General features: G+C 41.6%; 1 protein-coding gene across 9 annotated transcripts in view; it reads right to left on the reverse strand.

The window, feature by feature from the left end:
• HPCAL1 (hippocalcin like 1) overlaps positions 1-21,256 on the reverse strand; it is a 1,393,761-nt gene that overhangs the window by 731,455 nt on the left and 641,050 nt on the right. For 6 of the 9 annotated variants that reach the window (XM_085610705.1, XM_085610713.1, XM_085610706.1 and 3 more), the window contains one exon: positions 17,449-17,538. The gene's annotated coding sequence lies outside the window, so the exon portion shown is untranslated. Of the gene's footprint in view, positions 1-17,444; positions 17,539-21,256 lie in introns of all 9 variants that reach the window. The other 3 variants (XM_085610711.1, XM_085610714.1, XM_085610707.1) reach the window with 1 other exon arrangement.

The following is a 21,256-nucleotide window of genomic DNA, read 5'->3' on the forward strand; positions in this document are numbered from 1 at the left end:
CAACATTCTGCTAAATTGCTTTTTTTAAGATTGGCATTATGGATAAAGCGCTCTTCCTATTTACATTATTCTTAGCGGATAGAGAACAATACATCATCCTAGAAAATTTCATATCCACCACTTGGAAATTTCCATGCGGAGTTCCTCAAGGGGCATCACTGAGCCCTACCTTATTTAATCTTTATATTGTCCCTTTGGTGAAACTCATTAAGATCTTCGGTTTCTCCGTGGTCTTCTACGCAGATGACACACAAATCGTCGGTTCAGTCAAAGGAAGTCCTGCACACACAGCCGCACAATTCCACATCTGTATGGAAAAGATCGGAATCTGGATGGCAGAAAACTACCTTAGATTAAACTCTGGCAAGACCAAGATATTACTCTTTGTAAAACAATACAGATTTTTGGTCCCTGGCATGGTGGCCACCAGATATGGACCATATTCCATCCCCAGTGGAAAAGGTTTCAAATCTGGGTGTCCTCTTGACAAAAAACTGTACTATTGAAAACCAGATCAACCAAACTGCATCTTCGGTTTTCTTTCTTTTAAAACTCCTACCTTATATTCCTGTTAATTTACAACAATTGGCTATGTCTGCTTTAATTCTGTCCAAACTAGACTATTGTAATGGTCTATATATTTCCCTACAACAAAATGTTTTATTCCAACTCCAAACCCTTCAAAATTGCCCAGCCCGCCTCCTTTTCAATCTCCTCAAATTTCAATTGGCCTCCACAGCACTGAAAAACTTCCAATGGCTGCTTGTGAAACAAGCATTTGCAATGCAATAGGTCTCGCATTTGTGAGAGTTTGAGCTATTGGTTTTGCTAATTATATTGTTTTTTACTTATGTTTTTTGCTTGGAGCGGAGAGGAGGTATGTTGGTTGTAGTGGAATTATGTGGTTTGAATTGGAATTGTGAGTTGTGAAATTGTGTGGGGTGGAACTGTGTGGCATGTAGTGTATTTGTGTAGTGGAATTATGTGCTATAGTGAAAAGACAGGGGTGAGAGTTGTATAAAATAGATAGAAAGTAAAATTGAGAGAAATAGGAAGTTTGTGTATGAAGTGGTGAATGAAGTAGCTGGAGTAGTAGAAAGAGTGTATGAGAATGAAGGGGAGAGAAGATTGTAGACACATAAAGAGGCTGCGTTTGTGTATGCACAAGACAGCAAAAGACATGGAGGCAAGTGGGTGTTTGCAGTTTGGATTTTTTTTAAAGTTATGGTAAAGAAACTGTGCTGAAAGACCTGAAAAGAAGCAAGATGAGAAATGTTTGCTCAGCGCGTGCTTGTGCAATCGAATTATGTGGATAGTAATTATGTGGTATTAAGTGTTGTGTGTAGTGGAGTGGCATGTATTGCATGGAAGTATGTGGTGTGGTGTTGAATTATATGGAATAATGTGGAATTTTGTGGGTTGAATTGGATGTGTGTGGTTTTAGTGCAATTATGTACTGTGAAGTGGAATTTGGTGCAGTGGAATGGAATGTTGTGGAGTTCAATTGTGTTGCATGGACTTGTGTGGCACTGAGTGGAATTATGTGACATGGTTTGGAGTGTATTTATGTGGAGTGTTGCTATGCGGCATGGAGTAGATTTATGTGAAGTGTGATGATGTGCTATTGAGTAGAGTGTAATTATGTTGTGTGGTAATGAATTGTGTGGTGTGGCATTGTGTGGCATGGTGTGGAATTATGTGGGGTGTAAATATGGGGCATGTTGTGTAGTTGAATTTTGTTGAGTGTAATTATGTTTTTTGAAGTGTAATTATGTAGCTCGGAGTGTAATTATGTGTGGTGGAATTATCCGAAGTTAAATTGTGTTGTGTGAAGTTTAAAGAAATTATGTTGCACAGAGTGGTATTAAGTGAAGTGGAATTATGTGGCATGGAACACAGTGGAAATTTGTAAAGTCGAACTTGTTGGGTTGTAATTTTGAGGCATGTAGTGGAGTGATGGTGAGTTGAATTGTGTGGTGTGGAATTATGAGGTGTTGAAATGTGTTGTTTAGTGGAATTATGCTGTGTGCATTTGTGTGGAATTGCGTGGCACTTAATGGTGTGACACTGCAGGAAGAGAGTTCTGTGACTGAACCAAGCAGCAGTAAGTCAAATTACAGGTACTGTACCACATTATACCCTACAACACCACACAATATTTCATCACATCATACCAGACTATGCAACACACCTTGTCACACATTACAAAACCTCATCATATAATGCCACTCATACAACATACAATTGTACTCCAGGCCATACTACAACATCCAAAACCGCAAACTGTCTCTTTCTCATCCACCAGTCTCAGTATTGAATACTGGAACATACAGAATACTTCATGCAATAGATCATGCCACATTATCTCATATACCACTCCATCATGTCATTGTACATTGCAACACATAATACCATACAGTAACAGACCCCACCACAGCATATCATATTTGCCCAGCAAACCTATACCTCAGACATGCAATACCATTAAATGTATAAGACACCATTCAAAAGCACATAACGTTGCAACACTTAAAATCACCTCACTCTATACCTGACCATAAGACATCAAAGCATCTAAGACACACCAGACAAAACCACACTCTCTCTCATCATAGAACGACATGCCCCTATCCAAAATCACATCATCCTGCTTAACAAAACACACCACATCACACTATTCTCCAGGATATATCACCTAATACCATACAACATAACAAAATAACGCACCATACAAAACGACCCCAAATCACACTTCATCATACCGAACTCCACATCATACCATATTGCACAACATAACATTACACCACATCATATAACACAAGATAGTACAACAACAACATGCACACCACATCGTGCCACACGAAGCCACAGCATATCATCTCAAAGAATCCAACATTCCAGCCACATCACACCATCTTACTAAAATCACAACATCCGGCAATACATCATTCTATTTAGTGGCATTTCAGCCATAAAACAGTATGTAACTCGACTGGATTCCGGTTCTCATCAAACCCTACCCACCACACAAAGCTGTAAACAGATACCTGGAAGTTGAGAGCAAGAAAAACAAAACTGATAACTTATGCAACTTCGTCAATGGAAAGAGGAATTGCTATCCATTAGTAAATTAAATTCAGAGTATCACAGGATAAACCTTTTGTCTCCTTCTTGTGAAGCCTCTGGAATTTATAAATCAAGGTCAGTTTTGTGGCCCCCTTCGTGCTACAGAATCAGAGTGACTAAGAGTCTGGGTGGGAAGGGTGGAAGCATGCTTGGAACTCCGCATTTAACCTACGCCTCTGTGGCTTCACAGAGTCAGTGCGCAAATCCGAGTTTTCGTCTTTACCTTGTACTTGTCGGCAACCAAAATAAATACATTGATTTGCTATATTGTTACTTTTGCAGCAAGTCAGTAAGCTAGGTGCAGGGCAAATTTAAAGCGGCAGCACTCCGCATATGACTGCATACTGTTGTAATAATCCACAGAGGGGGAAAGGTTTAACAGACCTGCACATGCCTCTGCCAAAGTAAACAGAGGCAGGCAACAGGTGTGAGCTGCTGGTGGTGGTGGGAGGGAGGGGGCATGACAGTCAAGGTCCTGGTGTCGGCTCTCTTTCGTACACTAAGAAACCCACCGCTGCTTTTGTGTTAGGAGGGTGGGGGGCTTCCTAACACGAGGAGGGGGGAATAACAAAAACAAAGAGGCAGCGACGAAGGGAAAGATAAAGCGGGAATAATATAAATACAACAAATGCTGTTTAAATATGACACGGCGTAATACACAAGCAGAGGAAAATGAAAATAAAAAGAGTCTGTGGGAACAAACATATATAAAGTTAAATAACGTCCGTGGGATGGTCCAAACCGGCAAAAGGCGAGACTAATTTAGCATATCCCCCCAAATAGAAGCAGGCATTTAAGACGGGCACTAACAACAGCCTATAGAAAAGATGGGAGGTCCTTGCACTACATATAGCAGCTACACCATGCCTTGCAGAGCAGCTCATGTGCGCTGCGCTAGGCTCGACCAAAAAAGGATTGTTTTCAAGGCCTTTAAGAAAGTTCACGATACTGGTCCAATGACTCTTAGATAGTTTTTCCGCTGGTACATACCTTCTAGACCATAACGCTCTTCTGGAGTAAAGAATGTCGAAGTGCCCAAGTTCAAACTGGCTGTATCAGGTGACACAAGGTTTGCGACCTGTACGTCTAGACTGTGGAACTTTCTTCAATTAGAACTTTAAAATTCCCAGTCCATTTTACACTTATGAAAGCACTGAAAACATGGCTCTTCTAACATCAAAGGTCCACACCTGTACCTAGCCTGCCTTCCTGATCTCCACTTGCAATGCCAAGACACCTTTGGATACACAAGTGATATACAAAACTCCCTAATATAGCATAACATAACATTATTGAAAATGCCCTCTTTGGACACTGCCATAATGAGCAATCACAGATCTATCTTCTGCAATTTAACACTAAGGTAGCTGACAGAGACAAGTTCATACATGACTTTCCTCCGTTATTACTTAATACTCTTTGATATATGATACACAACCTGGTTTTCGATCATATCCTTCCACTGATGTCGCCCTCATAGATGTTAAAAATGAACTGAGCACGATACACAATCAGAATAGAACAGTGGCTCTGATAATCCTTGATCCCTTAGCAGCCTTCAATACTGTGTCCCATGCAACTCTTCTATACAGATTGTGAGAATATGTGATCAGAGACAAGGCTTCTTCCCATCTTTGAACTTCAGACAGTCAGACACCATGCCAACCTTCAGATATTCTTCCAGAAATGGGGTTGTGCGTAATCTCAGGCCTCTGCACTAAGCCTTACAGTTTTGACATTTTGGAGAATCTTTCAGCCAAATAAATTCAGTCATTTCATTTGTTTTTTTAGCTATACTGATGTCACCAAAGTTAAATTGTGGTTGGACAGGAATACAGATCTTGCATGTAGCATTTTTTGCTGTAGCTTGATGCAGTTTCATATTTGTTGCACAAATGACTGAAAATGAACACTGATGAAACAGAAGTAGTAGCACTGGGTGATTGGAGACCCTATACATGTGCTTTTGTACTAATGAAACTCTCGGGAATCGTAGGCTATACTTTTGACAGTGGTGAAGAATTCTGCGACCGTTTTCCTGCATTTTCGAATTTTCAAGAAGATCCTTCCTTTGCTTATGGAAGATACATATTATCATATTTAATTATTTTAGTGGCTTGTATTTAGAGCTCCCTTCTATGGTTATCCATCAGATGCACTGGGTTCAAAATGATAAAGCTCTCCTACTGCTCAAATTGCCATATAATATTCACATCTCTGGACACCTTTGCAATCTACACTGGCTTCCTGCCGACAAACATTTGATGTTCAAAATTTTATGTTTATGCTTAAAGGCCTTACATGAAAAAGGCCCTTTTCTTTTATACAGCAACTCTTTTCTTGGTACTCCCCTTCTCAGAACTTCCTCATTTACTCAGAATTTCCAGGATCAATAAATTAAAACAATGTGCTGGACTATTTCTTAATAAGATTTGAAAATTTGGAATACACTGCTCCTAGAATTATGTTCAACTTCTCATTATATCGCATTTCAGAAAGCACCCAAGCAGTCAGCGGTAGAACATTTTAGCAGGTAGTTGTGCGCTTTATACATTCCAAAACTGAACAAATTAAATACAAACAGAGGTCTATATTCTGGGATTGTCTTTCGTAGACCTAAGAGCAGATGAAAATATCAGACTCTATTCACATGCTCTGTTGGTTGAGCTCTACAGTGCACAATGCGTTCATTGATGTAAGCACTCTGAGCTTGCCACAAGGATTCGCCAAGGGGACATGGGTGTTATGGAAAGACTGGGAGTAAATACAAGTACTGAGCTGTCTGACCTTCCATGAATAAATTTGCTACACCTGTTTTGAAATACTTGTACATCTAGAAGGGGAGCCCCAAAGGGAAAGCCAGGACCATGAAGTATTTATATGTAACCTATTGTTCTTAATATAGCACTTCATACTTCAGTGTACCTAAGCACTGTAAATACCAGTTATTACTATTTCCAAATGTAATGGTGCTCAAATTACCAGCCTCAGAAGCAGTGGCAGCTGCTATGTACCGGGGGTACCGGACGGGGGGAGGTGGATTAAAATAATGAAAAATAAAACACTTACCTTCAGGCTGGCCACCAGGCTGGCCGCCACCTCTCCGTCTGCTCACCGCTGCCTCTCGTCCAGGGAAGCAGGAACCAGGAAGCATCCGGGCTTCTGACTCCCCTAGCAAATTAACGTTGTGATTGGTTTAAACACAGTGGTTCAGTGCTCAGACAGGTAATGGGGGCCTGGGCATGTTCTTTACCCAGGCTGTAATGCAGCCTGGGTGCAGAACATTTAAAGAGTGCATGACTGTAATGGTCGGCCCGAGAGGACAGGCCAAACAATTAAGCGCACTTGAGAGTGGCGCAACCACTCATACTCCTGGCCCCTGCCCTGGCAGTCCAGCCCACCCACATCAGGAATCTGAAAACTAATATGATAATAATGCTGGTTATTATAATCTTAGTTTTCCTTTAACTACTGCTCGCAGAGCAGTGGGGCAATGCTCCTCCACACATGTCTTTGTTTAACACACTGTCATCTTGCCCACACTATCAAAGATCCACATTTATGCAGGCCCCACAAAACACAAGCCTTGTCAGAATGTGTGAAGAGCATGCTTATGCTTTGTAGGCAACCTGTCTTCTATTGTTTATGCAGTTTATATAGCACACGGTTAGTCAGGTTATCTTGCTCCAAGATCCTGCCAAGCTAAGACCTTAGCTTAAGAAGTGATGAGTTTACAGAGATTAACTGGAGACCAGATGATGTGGGATACAGCCTAAGGCAAGAGGTATATCATTCCAGTAAGTTGTGGCTTTGAAAGTATGGTCACCCATTTGGACGGAGCAAAAGTGATGGAAATGGCCAACATGGGAAAAGGGGAGGCCAGAGGAGAAATAAAAGAGCAAAGAACATGCAAGGAGATACAACAGTGAAATTACTATGAAGAAAGAGAACTCCAGAGTGATAGACTTTCCTTTGAGCAATGCGCAAGGTTTGCAAATAAATCTCTTATCCGCTGGAACCTATGGAACTTTGCCAGGTGTGGCTTGATGCAGGTGAAGTGATTAGACCAAACATTAGACAAGCCATTTTATTCTGTTCAATTTAAAATATGGCAGATTAGGTACTAAGGTGGGGCCAACTGAAGGACGTTGCATTAATCCAGATGAGAAGTAATGGCTGACTGAGTGGATACGCATTTGTCTTCAACACGAAGAGAGCACAGATGGAAACAACCTTATTGATATGGGGTGTGAAAAATAATAAGAAAACGAACAAGATTCCTGAGTTTGGCAGTGGGCATGGAAACACATCCCACAATGAAAGGTCCCCAGACATCAGACAAAGTGGTTTATTGACCACTCAAGACTTATGTTTTGCCAGAGTTTACCTTTAGGCAGTATTCTGCCATTATTCACCAAGGTTGACACTGTAATATTACAGATTCAAAGTTGGATATGCTGGCCACTGTGGAGAAGACATTGAGCATTAAAATAAGTCATGTATGGTCAGGATATGCATGCAAGGTTTGCCCAACATTCTCATGAAGGCCTCTAGAAGCACAATAAAGGCAATAGAGAGTGTCATCGAACAGCACTCCACACTTGAGGTATGGTAGGCATAATCTGGTGGGGAGGTGGCAACAGTCTGGATCCTGTCTGTCAGGAATGACCTTATCCACTCAAGTGCCAGTCACCTCATCCGCATCCCATGGAGCCTGTGAATGAATGTCTGGTGGTAAATAGGTTGAAGGCTACTGGCAGGTGCAATAGAATCAGAGTGAGTATTGGGGCATAGACTAATTTAACTATTCCATCCACAGCCGTTTGCACTGTAAGTGTGTCTCCCTATGTAGGAGGGGTATGCTCAGTGTGAGTGCTAAGCTTCCTGCACCATAGGAGTCAAGCTGCACCTTACTGATGAGATTCAAAAAGGCTGAAATTGGTCTCAGATTGCTTGTTGTTTAGAAGGGACCTTGCTTGACATTTTTAGTCTGGACTGTCCCGTGTGGGTGGAGTCAAGACTGATTTGCATACAATTTGTCCCTGCCTGTAACATTCAAGCTAAACTACTATGTGTTGGTAATTACCAATAAATTACCAATAGCTGAGATTAATTGAAACAATCTACCCATCCCTTTTTGAGCTGTCTAATGACTGCCATAATACTAACACTAACAACATCCAGATACTATCTGGAAGTTATCTAGTGCCTCAAGGAGGGCAGTTACAATGGGGTGTGGGCTGGAAGAAACCCACATTGTGCTGTATACAAAACAGATGTCAGAGAGTCAAACATTCATAGGTTGTTTTCAGCATTTTGGTTGGCATGAGAAGAAGAGGTAAAAGATTGAAGTTGCCCAGAATCTTGGAATTGGTGTTGGCCGTAGAGCATGCAGCTTTTGTTTGACAGCACTTCATTATTAGTTGTATGCTGTCTCCATAGCCTGAAAAGCTGAACAATCTAGTAAAAATATACAACATGGCTAGTTATGGTTACATGGGATGAACAGTTTTGAAAATATTGATATACTGAGTAAACAAATTGCTATCAGAATTTATTTGGGAGTAAGAGTTAAGCTTTGAAGATAGGATATTTTATTTCCTCAATACGTAAATAGGAGGCAGCATTGAGTATATTGATTGCCCCACACTTGCAAAATCCTGGAGCTGGACCTTTGTTAATATAGCTTAGGAACATTTTGCAGATTTGAGAGCACATTAACTCTACAATGAGTTTCAAAACAATTTCCTTTGGACTTGTTCTTTTTTTAGACCTCATTTGATCTCTACTTACAGTGCTACCATGTGCCACAAATGTGAATCAAAATAGATTTGTAAGAAAAAACGAATCTAAAAAAATGTTTTTTTAAGATCAATATTACTGCGTATATTTTATTGTGTGAAGGTCGTTTCTTGCTTGGTATTACGTGTGGAAAGCTACTTCTCAATCTGCAATAAGCAGTTTACCAAATTAAGATTAAGTTGATGGGATGCACTTTGAATGAGAGCACGTTGAATTTCAGTGTTACTTGGCCATACAACATCAACATCAACAAAACTTTATTCGATTCTTTCAAATAAAACCATATAAGTCATACAAACATCAATAAAACTCCACCTATATACAGAGTATTCTGACAAGGTGACCATAATAAAGTGATTACAATAAGAAAATAAGCAGGAAAGAAAGAAGAAGCACATACTGACAAATTAATCACAGCTTGATCTCAGCCTGATGGCAGCCCTTAGAAAATTAAGAGTATACAAAATAGTTTGATAAAAACAGGTCTCACCCTCCTAAAACAAACCTTTTTAAGATTGGGAATAATAAAAGACTTTCTAGGGACCTCGTAGAAACTGCAAAACATTAAAACGTGCGTAATGTCCTGTGGAGATCGATTGTCGCAGCCACAGGATATGAGGTACTGGCCTCTATGGGCGCCTCTAGGCTGTGCCAACAGGTAATGGAAAAGATTGAACCTAAATCAGGTTAATAAAAAATTATCATGATTATTTTTAATCCAGAAATGGTATGTTTCAATGGTTTGTAAATTTTTAGTCCAATGTACATACACACACTTGGCTTCCTCAGCTCTGCTGCTTCTCTATCGCAGCAGCGCCTACTAAAAAAACATTCCTTTGCCCAGGTAAGATCCTTCTTGTATATGCCCTCTGGGTTTTCAAATAAGCCCATCCTGCCCACGCTATGAGGGCCATCTTTTACATACTTTAGCCAACATATGCGATAACATTGTCGAGGGACAGACAGTCCTTTAAAATATCCTTAACAAGAACAACTTCTTTCTTGGCCCAAATCTTTAACCACAATGCTAGTGGGCGGAATGCCAGTTCATTAGATAGAAAGGCCAACCACAACTCTTGGTGCACTGCATACAACAGAGTACTTTGGGGTAAAGAAAGTATGCTTCTCAGTAAAATATTTTCTATCACTTGCAGGGCCTCCAGATCTCACTCCCATTGCTAGCCTTTGCAAAGCACTTGGCTCTATTAATCTTCAGTAGAGCCCCTATGGGTTTACCCCCCACTCTGGAGGCAAAATTAAAACAGCTGTGGTCGCTCTGGCCAGGTCCCCCTTCTTCCGAGTAATCAGGGGGAATAACTCAGTGCATTGCTAAACGCTACTCCCAGATAGCAAAAAACCTTTCTCTTTGGGATTGTCAGAGTTCCAATCTTAAAAGTAAAGTGGTGGGGTATACGAGGGCTCACCTGCATTACAAATGATTTACTGTGATTAACCAGCATACATTTTGTTAGGGCATGTACAATTCCTGAATAAAATGAAGCACACTTTGCTAACGTTACTTCAACTTCCTCTTGCTCAAACCATACACAATTAAACAAAAACCTTTTGTGAATAACCCTCTTGGCCTTAGTGAATGGATGGTATCCAGCCTGAAATAAACATTTGATGCGACAGAAGTGTTGACAACATCCTCCAGTGAAGAGTGCTAATGAATCAGTTTTAGAAAGCTTTTTGCTGGAAATGCTTCATTGATAAAGTACAAGCGTGAGTAATTTGCTTTAAATAAATAATTATGTGCTTTGTTTGCAAATTGACTGGCTTTTGTATTTTTAAAGGTAAATAACTTTTGCAAACATTTGGCGAGTTTGTTGCTGGCCTTTATTATACTTGGTTCATTAGATTTTCCTTCCGTGAAACCCTGTTGGCTTGTTATTGTTCTTGTAGGAAGGTGGGATCTGCTTTTATGGTAACCCCCACTTTTTGCCTTGTGCTGTGCTGTTTCTGACAAGTTTGACTGGGATCCTGCTAACAAGGACCCCAGTCTCTGTGCTTTCTCCCCTAAATTGTTTATGGTAAGTTCTTAGGTACATCCCAGGTTGGATACTGGTGTACCCTTATAAGTCCCTAAAATATGGTACTGAGGTACCCCGGGCATAGGTATATCAGGGGTCCTCCATGGGCTGAAGCATGTATTACGCCACCCATGAGAAACCACTCAAACTGTAACTGCAGGCCTGCCATTACAGCCTGTGCAAGCTGGTGTTAGCACCACTTACAATAGGTATAGGTTTCCATGTGTCTAAGGTCACTGCACTAAATACCTATAAGTGACCCCTAAAGCAGGCCTTTCAATCTTGAAGGCAGGGTGCTCGGTTCTAAGTGGAGGGTGCCCCTGCATGAGCAGGACACCCCTACAACCTTTGGAGTCCATTCTCCTGGTTTGTAAGTGCAACAGCCATTACGCAATGACCATTTCTAAACTGGCTGTAGCAAACCCTGTCATGTTTGGTATCAAACATGTTGGAATCATACCCCCACACCATAAATGGTGTGGGGTATGGTTCCATGCACTGTAAAGCCCCTTCAGGAGGCCCTCACTGTTCCCGGTAGCAGTCTTCTAGATTTGGACAGCACAACATGGCTGCTGCCGACCAAAGACACGATTCTGCCCTCCTGCTGCTGAGCTAAGCTGGGCAGGGGAAGGCACAACAATAGGACTCCTGTCACAGGGAGGAGTGACCACCTCCCAGACAGGGTTTATTGTATTGGGACTGACTGGTAGTAATTGCCAGCGTCACTCAGTCTGCTTGAGGGGCACATTTGGTGCCCTCTTTGTATAGTCCAGTTCAAACCAGCTCAGGGAGCCGTTGGTTCCCGCTCTGGCGCGAAAGGGGACAAAGGACATGGGAGTATTCGCCCCAATGTCCAACCCTTCCCCTGGTAGGGAACCCTGAATCGTCCCAACCCTTTCCTGAGGGTATTTTAGGGCTTACCTTTGGGTGGGTCCCTAGATTCATCATGGGATTCGATTCAGCTCTAACTCCACTTCAACTTTGACCATCTGGACATCATGGCCGAGGACCGTGCCAGACTGATCACATTGTTCTTTGCTTTGGGACTGCCACTGAGAAGACGCCAGAACCAGGACACTACAACTACCCACAGAACTATCAGTGTCTGTGCTGCATACAGGTTCCATCCTGGGCCTGGGGACCTCTAAAGACATCCAAAGGAATCTCCCTTGGAGTGAAGGAGTCACTCCCCTTCATTCGCAGGCACTGTAACAAGATCGACCGGTCTGCCGACCTTGGACTGCCCCGGATTCCCAAAGGCTCAGGAACACAGGTGGTGGTTCTGCATTCCCTCGAGCCCTGAGTTGTCCTCGAATCAAGTTGAGGCCAGCATCCCTTGTAGAACGCCCTGCAACCAAACCCTTGTGCACCGCGTCATTGCATTATTTCATCACGCGGAAGCCGCATCGGTTACCTCGACTGACTTGTATCAACAGATTCGGATGCATCGAAAAGGTTCTGTCGACAAGTCTGTCCCCACTATAACTGAACCGTGCCGAGGCGGTTAGTTGGTACAGACAGACTCTGTCACGTTCAGTGACAGAGTCAATGGCTTGGGCTGAGCTCCTGAGTCGCTATACCCGTAATTGAAGCCTTTTTTATCAACTGACCTGCTTCACTGAACTTAAGTGGCCTTCGTCTCCCATGCCACCTGGATGTTCCGGTGTGGCATAGACTATCTCCTCTGCTTTCAGGTACTGTTCGACACAAACCCGTGCCCAGGTTCCAACAGACTTTTTCATCCTTCAGCAGCAGTCTCGTCCTGAAGTCCTTGATTGTGCTCGACAGTGGTTGTAGGTATCCTGATTCCGAGGGTATCCATGGGTGAGGTAGCTCTCCCACCTTCTGTCTTCCAATGGGTGTCCTCAGGGTCCACTGGAAAGGGTCCTTCTTCTTTAATATTGCAACCGCGACTTACCCATTGACTTGCACTGAGCCTGCGGTCGTGTTCCCACTCTGCACACGAACTCTGAGGGGTTCCTGGGTACTTACCTCGGGTGGTTCCTTGGGTCACTGGCCCTTCTACGTCTTCTGGGAATAGTCTTGACTTGAGTCGTGGTTCGCATTCCACTCTTTTGGTACATGGTTTGGTCTACGCCTGGCGACTACTGTGTATTTGTGCTATTTACCTGTTTTTATTGCAAAGTATTGTGTGCATTGTGTATATCTCCAGGTAGGAGATATCTGTAGGTGTTAGTGAGTCCCTTATAATAAATACATATTTTTATAAATACACTGTGTGGTTCTTTTTCACATAACCCATACCAATAAGATTATGCTCTGGTAATAGAAGCTGCTTTACACTCCTTCTGGACTAAGCCTGAAGGCTGCTCTCCACAACTACCCCTTAGAGAGCTTTCTAAGGTTGATCGGAGATGCACCACTATTGAACAAACAAGTCCATGTAGAAAATCATCCTTCAATGAAGTAAGGTGTGAGGTATTGTCTTCTTTATTTTCCCATTCATAAAAGGCAACAACCAACGTGTTTCGTCCTATAACATAGGACTTCTTCAGGGCACTATCAATAAAAGGCAACAACGAGTCGACTGGGTTGTGACCTTGTAGGTTAATTATCCTGAACAGAAGTTGTTATCTGTCATCTGATCCAGACTGGGACGTTGAAGGGGAAATGTTTTATCATTTTCACTTCCATTGTAGCATAGATAGAACATCCCACATCTTAGCACAGCAACATGCTTGCTAACCAATCAAACCCTGAATTCAAGGTAATCGACAAGAGGGCAGAAGATAAACCCCTCTTCTCTGTAATGATTCTTAAAGCTCTGATGATCACTAACGGTATAGGACAGCAGAACTGTCAAGTCGATCCTAAAAACCTGCATGGCTGACAGCCCTTTCTTTCCTTCGAGGACAAAAAAACAGGCACAACTGAAGTGTGCGGTTACAAACTGTTTGACAACTTGCTAGGTTAATATAGTTTATGTGGTATACCCCCTCAATCTTTTAACATTTACCAGAGAGATTTAGAGCAACTACACTTCTGGGCGATCGCCACATTTCAGACTACAGGGCACAAAAATAAATAGATCACATATTTAAACTTGAAGTAAGGGCAAACAGATCTACTAATTGCCCAAAAAAGGTTGTGGACATTTTGTACACAGAGGCTGAAGTCGTTTTGTTAAAAATGCCGCCCCCCAAAAAAAAACACCCTTCCGAGAAGGGGGATGGGCCTGCAAGCATTAGCGCCCTCCAAGTATTGTGTAAACCACCAGCTTCCAAGAATCACCAGCCCTGTAGATATCCATTTGAAAAGCACTCCACATTAAAAAGAACTAGAGCACAAAAAGTCATACAATATTGGGATCGGGCCTGTATTCAGACGGGCAAAAGCAAGTCATAGTGGATCAGAGGCCCATCACGTCAAATGGCGAAGGCTTTCATATAGCTTGTAAAATAATGAAGTGGGCTTATATATCTATTGCTAGGGTATTGTGTGATCTTGACTAGAAAACTTATTTAGTATAGGGAAATACTAGTACTGTGTTGTGGAAGCAGCTCACTTCATGGTTTCATGGTTAATTGTTCGATGTCGCTCTTACTGATTGTTAGTGTACATAAACCACACCTCTAACAGCAGCACTTTCTTCTCACAAACTATTTGCTTAATACAACTGTATTAACAAGCATTTGCAATACAATAGGTCTTTCATTTGCGAGAGTTTGAGCTATTGCCAATGTAAATGACAATGCCTTTTATTTATGTGTTTTGAAAACCTGCAAGCTGTGCACTTTGCACTTTTAATCCTTGCTTACGAGAAGCAAGGCTGGCAGTGAAAGAGGCGCAGTTACTGCCAGCCTTGCTTCTTGTAAGCAGCAACTATAAGTACAAAGTGCGTGTTAACGCACCACTTGCAGGTTTTTAAAACACATAAATAAAAGGCATTTTTATTTACAATGCGAATAGCTCAAACTCTCCCAAATGCGAGACCTATTGCATTACAAATGCTTGTGCTATAAATATTCCCTGTACGTTCTCTTATATCTCCGTTTAAGACCCTAATATCATACAGGTGTCTAGTACCTAGATTAGGCCATTGTGTAGTTAGTTTACATTTGTTTATTCATGAATAAGGATAATTTTTTCTCATCTCTATATATTAAAAATGAAACATCTATTTAATTATCGTTCAAGCCAACTATGTTATGTGTGCATTCCCACCAGGTCTGTGACCTTCCATACTTTTAAAATGTACATTCATTTAACTCATGGAGAGAACATGCCTTTTACATTCGGCCCCTATGCATTTCGAGTCTTTATCAGAGGCTAAATATAGTTCTACACAGAATCCCAGTTGGAGTCCTCTAGTTATATATGGTATGATGCATGTTTTCTCCATGTAGCTAATTAATTATTCATTTTAAACGTTTGGAAAATTGTGTATCTGGTGGGAATGAACACAAGTAACAGCAAAACACTGTTGGACTGAAGAACAAAAAAAAATGTTAATTTTCGAAATACAGATAAGAGAAAAAAACAATTGTTCACAAAAAATCTAATGTGAACAATCACTTCGAGAGAAGAGTGACTGACATCAGTTTGACAGTCAAGAAATTAAATATGACGATTTATTGATCAAAGGCATGGGTTTGGAGGCACGCAGCAGCATTTGACTGTACAGAAACATTGACTATTTTTTTTATTTTAGGTTCCGTTAACAGTGTGCACTGCAGGAGAGTTCACTATAATATGATATTCAAGAGTAACAGGACACTCCTTACATTAACTCCACTTGCACTTATGGGTGTTTGTTTTACACACCAGAGGCCGTATTTTAAAGCCAGCACTGAAAGTGCTAATTTGAGATACGTCCCAGCCATAGTTTTGGGTGACACGAGTCGTAAATCATGAAACACTGGAGCAGTGGTATTTTACCACTTCAACAGTGATAAATGGCTGCCTGTCACAGGGACCTTAAAGGCTGGAGCTGCGTTTGGTCTTTGCACGAAGCACCTACCTTACTTACTTACTGAAGCAGCGCTAGTCAAAAACATTTTGTTTTCTAGCACTATGTGACTAAATAATATTGTTAGCTGTGTTACCTCTATTAAAACTAAGAAACATGTACAAATATTATTTCCCATTACGAGGTAATGGGTGAATACTTGGCATTATTTAGGAGGCATAAAAAACTATTATTCAGCATGGTAATTAACTTAGAGTTTGAAGAAAGCGAGACATTTGCCACACATTGGTTGATGTCCTTTTTACCCTACTGAGAGGGTCGAGTGATATCTAAATAGGGTAGATGGGACATTTATGGTGTTTCAGAGCAGAAGGGCCATGAATTAGAGTTGGGGGTTGTGAGGCATCCGTCACAAACTGGCGGATGTCACAAAGTCGCCAAACTCTAAACTAGGGCCCATCTGTCCAGCAAGAGGATCAGGATGAATACTTCTTTCCTGATTCTAGTGCATGTATTTTAATATTGTTCCATCCTTCCTGATAAGTGAAACCTCCATTGTGTACTGGGCACCTTTGCACAAACAGTATATTTAGATTAGGCTAGATATATTATGTTAGTGCTAATTATATCGAACTTTAAAGTATTGCATACTGTTTTCTAACAACGAAGACATTGAAGGGTAGCAGTTCAATTGCTATTTTGAGTTATTTTCGAAATGCATAACCCCATGATCACATATATTAATTTATTCATTTACGGACTTTTATATTGCATAATAACAGTGCACCTGTGAGGGAGCTGAAAACTAATTTCTCAAGCCGTGGACGCTGGGTAGCCTGCCTCGATTAACCCGCACAAAACCTTTTGCTACACTGCTCAAACTCCTTTTTCCAACGAGCGGCACGGTGGCTGCCCGTGCTCTGTAACCTTTTGACCCGACAGCACAAATGAATGTGTCGATTGGGACACAAAATCGTTTATTTGCCTCCAGCTAGTTGTTCAATAAGTTTCTCAACAGCGTATAAACTGGAGTGTAATAGACATTATAGATTGCTTTAAACGGGATGGGAAAAATAGCCTTGGGTGCTGATGGATTGAAGTAATTTCCGGACTGTCTGGTGATATTTTGTCTTTTGTAACACTTAACAATTGCAATAACTAGAAAGAAAGTGTTCTGTTCCAGTGTGACTGAAATAACCCGGAGAAAAATGTTTGTAACACACTACTATCATCACCTTATCTGATAAAATGTGACTCACAAAGTCCTAGCAGGATGCTTCACATTTACACTCAGAAACACGAATTACAAAACTTTAGCAACAATAGAAATGATCTGCTCTCTGGCTCCTTGCTGGAGAGGCACACAGTGACAGTGTGCTCGCCACGATCACCAAGCAAAGTACTACCTTTCAACATAGAAGTAATGTTGAAATACTGCTACATGAGAAATGCCTCAGATTAGCAGAGCCTTAATCTAGAAAATGTACAAACAGGAGAAACTTGACTGATCTATAGATGTTGTGGTTGAAAACAGTAAACTAAAAATATGGTACCTACAAAATGTTCACGCTGTTTTGGCGAGTGGTCTCAAATACATCCAGCTTAGAGGGCTACTTTGGGTGAGCGGGTTCCAGGTGACTCGTGCCTCTGTGAAGAAATAAGAGAGGGATCATACAGTTAAGCATGTGAATGGGAAACATTAGCACACTTAATTGAGTGTGAATAGTTAGCATACGTTGCTCATTAAAATTAGAAAAAAATACCTATAGTGTCACAGTCTTTAAAAGGACAAAAAAACTCCCAAGGACTCAAACCAACAGAGAACTTAAGGATCCATTCTATTTATGTTTCAGTTATTGGTGTTTTGTGTAGCTGTGGAATGCTGTACACAAACCACTTATTAGTTTAAGAAAAGACATAATATATGACTTGTAGTTCGCATCTCAAGGCCTGATCAGCCTGTCCTGAAATCTGGAAATGCCTTAAAACATCAATCACTGCATAACCATTAGCGGGTTATCAACCTGGTCCAGTAAGTAGCTAGGCACCACCTCTCAAGATAGAGACTAGTGTGCACCTGATTCCGTGGAGGTCTTCATACATTGCACCATGGCCACAGAAAGTGGTTAACACTTTTGGGGGCGCTTCCATCACAAATGCAGCCACAGTCTCGGACTGCAGCTCTCTCCAGGATCGCTCCACAGTGGCCAAAGGCAAATGCCCCTCAAATAAATGTCATATATATTAGATGTTCAGTAGTGAGGTCAGTACACTAAAGGACTGGTTCGAACCCACTGGCAAATTTAAACCCATAATAACTCAATAATTCTGATAACATTTCAACTTTTCAGATGAGTATCTCTAGTGTGTCCCAGGCCTGGGTACGAGCTGCATAGTTCCCCTAATAAAGGCTTGTACCCAAGCATGTGCTTTACAAAACCAAAGGTCTTCGATACGAACAATACTTCTGATCCTTTATGATATCTGGTCCTTACCAGCCATCAGGAACAGTGCAAGGACTCTGACATATGGCTTGTGATATGCAAGCCTGCTTTACAACAACACAGATAGCGAAAATTACCTCTATTAATAATGCTGATTTAAAAAAAATGTGCTTTCAAATAAAAGGCACCGCCCAACATAAAGGAGCATTTCTGTCTTTCTATTAAGAAACTGTACACACATGTCTGTGTTTTGCATTACATAAACAAACCTATGTACCTCATATAATGCATTTTCTGTACTCGAATGTTTTGACTTACCTAGCAACCACTCAATATTCAGACAGTTTTTAGCACTGTAATCATATAAGGGACACTTGAAACCCAAACCATAATTAGCAATATCCAGCCTCTGATATGGGATACACGACACACTACAAATGGACACCACACCAGTTTAGAAAAATAAAGTATCTTTATCTAAACTAAACAAGACCAAAACTGCCAAAATCCAACATACATGATATCACAAGATACCAGTTTTAAGAAAGTTACTTCAAAAATAGAACTTTTAGAACAAATAGCTCCACCTGGGGCTATTGCAACGTTGTGACAGGCACAAATCCAGAGTACGGCACCAACCATGAGGTGCGTGTGTTGGGCACAGAGTCACATGGAGTCCCCAAACAGTACCTTGGAACATCAACAGATGATGCATGGCGTTGTGGAGGTGAGGTGTCGCTGCCGGTTCCTTCTTGCCACGGGGGAGGCATGGCATCGAGTCTGAGCAGGCATGGCATCGAATCCAGGACAGGGGAAGTTAGGTGGCGTCCACAAGGAGGCGTCGGTTCCCATGAAGCGATGCAATGCAGAGTTCGTGGAGTTATCGGATCTGCGATAACACAATGCTGATGCTGGGGTGTTGGTGCGAGCACTGGCATTGGGCAGGTCAATAACTGCAGGCATTGAAGAGAGTCAGAGCTGTGGTGCAGGTGGGGCAGTGAGTTGTGCACTTCACGAGCTGTGCCCTCAGCCTTTGTGCAGGTCACAGCATCACTGGCGGCATTGCTGACGGCGTTGGAGTTGTTCTTTTTGCTTTGCAGCACCAACAACATAATTCTCAAGGCCCAGGAACTGGAATTGGTGCCCTTTTGAATGCAGGAGTCCAGCGATAAGTCCAGGTGCTGGTCAGTGGGTGCAGGTGAAGTCTTTGTGGCCCTGAGACTTCAGAAAGGGAGGCAAGCACACACAAGCTCTTGGAGATTCTTCAAGCAGGTTCACAGCAAAGTTCCAGTCTTTGTCCCCTCCTTGGCAGAAACAGCAACTACAGGCCAACTCAGCAAAGCACACACAGCAAAGGGGCAGTACCCCTCCTTATAGCTCTCAAGCTCTTCCCCTTGGCAGAGGTTCCTCTTGAATTCCAAAAGTTATCTAATTCGCTGTGGTTTAAGGTCCTATACTTATACCCCATGTTCTCTTAATTCTCTTTGTAGCAAGGGTCTCTGAGCCCAGTCCAAACCAGTTCTGTCCTCTTTGGCCCAGCTTTCCTACAGGAGGTGAAGACAGCATTGTGCAACGGAGACACATCCTATTCAGGTGCTAGTGAAATTCCTCCCACTACTCTAAATGCAGACCAGGTCTATTCAGCCTAGCTATGAGTCACCAGGGAAAGGCAGGACACACCTCAACGCCCCTTGTGACTGTCTAGAGTGAATGCACATCCCCAGCTCCTGTCACTCAAAAACTAGACAGCGAATACAGAAACAGGCAGAGGCACACAGAATGGTTGAACAAGAAAATGCCTAATTTCTCAAATTGGCATTTTCAAACACACAATTTAAAAACCACATTTACTAAAAGATGTGCTATTAAATTCTTAGTTCAGAGAGTCTAAACTCCATTCCTCTATCTTGTCATAATGGGAAGCTACACTTGTAAGTTGTTAAAGCGCAGCTTCCATGTTAACCTATGGGACAGACAGCCTTTTAATGGTGAACAAGCATTTGCAATGCAACAGGTCTCACATTTGTTAGAGTTAGAGCTATTGGCATTGTAATTACAATATCTTCTTAATATATTTTAGTTTGTACTGTAGTGAATTTATGTAAAGAGACTTTGCTGCCGGACTTTGTAGTGGACTAAGTACGTGGATTTACAACTGGTATGTAAGAATTACTGGTGGTGGTGAGAGGACTAGGTAGCAGTAGTGTGAACTGTCTAGAGGATTTGTAATGAATAGCTGATTTATGAGAGAAGCAGGTGCAGCAATACCTAGAGTAGCAATAATGTGGAATTACAGTAGGACCAGAGAAGCAGCTCTAGTACTATCTAGAGGTGTAAGAAGTAGAAATTTCTTTGTAGTACAGTAGTGTAAAGTGCCGTGATGTGCTAAAATGGAAGCGCCATAAAAATGTAAGATTTCCTGGTGTGCGTGTGTGTGTGTGTGTGTAACAGGTTTTGTGTGTGTACGGATTTAAAAATACCAAATATAGCATGTTACAGCATTCAACCGTAGGTGGCGGCCTGCGAAGTATATACAAGCCACATTCAATACATCTGTCACTTACTAAAACAGGTGCATTAAACCGTCACAGACACAGTAAAATGTGAATGTGCTTCAGCATGAAAAATGCGCACAGAAGGAGTCAGAAGGTGCCTTAATCGTCGAAAAGCTGTTAGCCAAACAGATGATTCTCTGCCCTTGTGCAACAATCATTAGATGCGCTTTAGCCACACTTGACGGATTTACGGTCGCATTGAAAAACTTGACTTAAGACAAAGTTGACAAACATTTGGTAATTTTTGTTAAAGTGTCTTCGGTTGACACTGTTAATTAAGAATTTCAGCTTTGCTGTTTGCTTTGTTTTTCAAATGTTGCTGCGTGGATGTAAAAGAACGTTCATGCAATGTGTAAGACACTGTAT

This window comes from Triturus cristatus, chromosome 6 (assembly GCF_964204655.1).
Source record: "Triturus cristatus chromosome 6, aTriCri1.1, whole genome shotgun sequence".
In the NCBI taxonomy this organism is placed as follows: domain Eukaryota; kingdom Metazoa; phylum Chordata; class Amphibia; order Caudata; family Salamandridae; genus Triturus; species Triturus cristatus.